Raw genomic sequence first — 2,220 nt, 5'->3', positions numbered from 1 at the left:
TGCTAACTAGCCTTAGTATTCATGGCAGGCTTCGTTGTGGGGAACTAGCTGTAACAGAGAGAAAGGTGAAGGTGTGAGCGCACATACACAACCTAATAGACAGCGCTAAGACCCTCCTCCTGCCTCTGACTGGTTGTTTCTCACCAACTGTGTAGAAAGAAGAGGAGTTCGAACTTTTCACAGATTATTTGTCTCATATTGTTACAACATGGTGACAGTTTTAACAAATATGTAAATGCATGTTGTTTATAAAAGTCATAATGCAGCTTTACTGATTTTTTTTAATTAAAATTCCTTCACACATTTCCACTCACATAAAATCATAATAAAGTCTGTTGAAATTTGTGTTTTTAATACAATAAAATGCCATAAGATACCAGGCAAATGAAATGTTTTTTAAACATGTATTAATTTTTGTGATGCTCTTTTAAAGCACCATATGGAAGAAAATAATATGCCAAAACAATTCTGAAGCCAGATGACCGATATGTATGAGCTAGATATGAGCTACTGATTAGTTCAAAGCTACTTTATATCAAATATAGTAAAATATATAGTAATTAATGCGTAAATGTATTTATTTAGGTCGTTTTTTAAACAGGAAAAGATTAAAAGATTCCGGCCTGGCTCAGAATAATTGCTGATTTACAGCAAAATGCTGTTCTGCAGAATATATATATTAAAAAACCCACACAGATACCCATCATCACATGTAAATAATAAAACTATAGTTTTTTTAAAAAAATGACATGAGTTGTAAACTGATGTTCTACGTGTTTTAATGATTACTTCCGTAAGTAATGAATGAGAAGATAAAATATGGAGGAAAAGCCCCGTGCAGGTGCAGCGTGAAGCGGGGACGCGCACGGACGCGCGCGTCCTGCCTGCCGTACCTCCCACCTCCCCGCAGCTTGTTTAACTTCTCGCCTCCTTCACTCCACTGAGCGCTTTTGTTGAAGTCCGGCGGAGCTGATGCGAGTCTTCAGAGCGCTGCAGTGATTCTCGGCTCACTTTAAGCGATGTGTTGGAGCTAACTGCGCTGTGCTGCGTGAAAAAGAAAAAGGTTTTCCTTTCAGTTTTTTTGTTTTTGTTTGTTTTTTCTTACTGATAACCCCCCTCTTACTGTGGATAAGGAATTGGAAGTGAAGCTGCATTCCAGCGGGGCTCTGGATTATACTTTCCCAAGGTAAGCTTCTTCTAAACCTCCGCTTGATTGGAAAACTGTGAGCGCACACTGAGTCTAATAACGACCTATTTCTTGGTAGAAATATTGCACTTTTAATAACGCTTAACGCCGAATAATAAATACATCAAACGAACAATGATGTTGTGATATCGATTATACTTTAGAGTTAATCAACAACTGGGTGAACTTTAACGCCAAGAGAGTGTGAAAACGGAGCTCTGTTCGGCTCACATGTCAAAAACCGACTTCCAGGCCGGGGGGCTTCAGCAGCGGCGCCTCACATTCCTCCGCACCCGGTGCACGGGTCTGTATGTCGGGTCAAGCGGGCGCTCTTGGTGGGAGGAGGACGGAGTCCGGGAGAGAGGAGGAGGGCTCCCCGCGGAGAAATGTGGAAACACGATTAGTTCTTATCTCTATCGCTTCTTCAGACCGTGGCGGTGTTGAATTTTTCGGATTAGAGGCTGTTATCTGCCCCCTTCTCCGTGGCTCCTGCCTGACCTCTGGCTCTCTTATCACCTCGTGCGGGAAACTTTTATTCGTGATGCCCGCGAGGCAGCAGAGGCAGCCTGTCTGCCAGGTCAGACGCTCGCGCTGGGTCTGATCTTTCTGGCATGTCTTGTGTGTAAATGTGTTGTTTATAGCAGGCGCCGATTAATGTTTGGTCGTACATTTGATGCATAAAAAAATGAAATAGAAAAAAAAGTTGTTGGTTTAATCTAGAGCTATCTATGGTTTTCTCTGAATATTGGTATCTCAAGGCTTCAATTAAAAATTAAAGTGAATCCTAATGAATTTAGAATATTATCAAAGAGCTAATTTATTTCACTTATTCGGTTTTAAAAGTAAAACATATATAGATTTCACAGCTGATGGAAAACATCCATAATGGAAAGTTTTACGGAAGAAAAAAGGTTTGCAAGCAACAGGTGTCATCATCTTCCGAAAAGTTTTTTTTTTTTTTTTTTTTTTTTTTTTTTTTTTTTTTGGGGTTTTTTTTTTTTATGTTTCAAATTTACTTTTTGTTTCCAAAAACT

The 2,220-nt window shown here is 39.6% G+C and overlaps 1 protein-coding gene across 1 annotated transcript in view; it reads left to right on the top strand.

Annotated features, from left to right (window-relative positions):
* The first annotated feature begins 921 nt into the window (after positions 1-921).
* LOC106955053 (vasorin-like) overlaps positions 922-2,220 on the top strand; it is a 33,680-nt gene continuing 32,381 nt past the window's right edge. Inside the window, exon 1 of the mRNA XM_015045005.1 lies at positions 922-1,186. The gene's annotated coding sequence lies outside the window, so the exon portion shown is untranslated. The remainder of the gene's footprint in view (positions 1,187-2,220) is intronic.

Source organism: Poecilia latipinna, unplaced genomic scaffold (assembly GCF_001443285.1).
Source record: "Poecilia latipinna isolate Pla-1442-1.1 unplaced genomic scaffold, P_latipinna-1.0 Scaffold700, whole genome shotgun sequence".
In the NCBI taxonomy this organism is placed as follows: Eukaryota; Metazoa; Chordata; class Actinopteri; order Cyprinodontiformes; family Poeciliidae; genus Poecilia; species Poecilia latipinna.
This window is presented reverse-complemented; position numbering and strand designations above follow the sequence as displayed.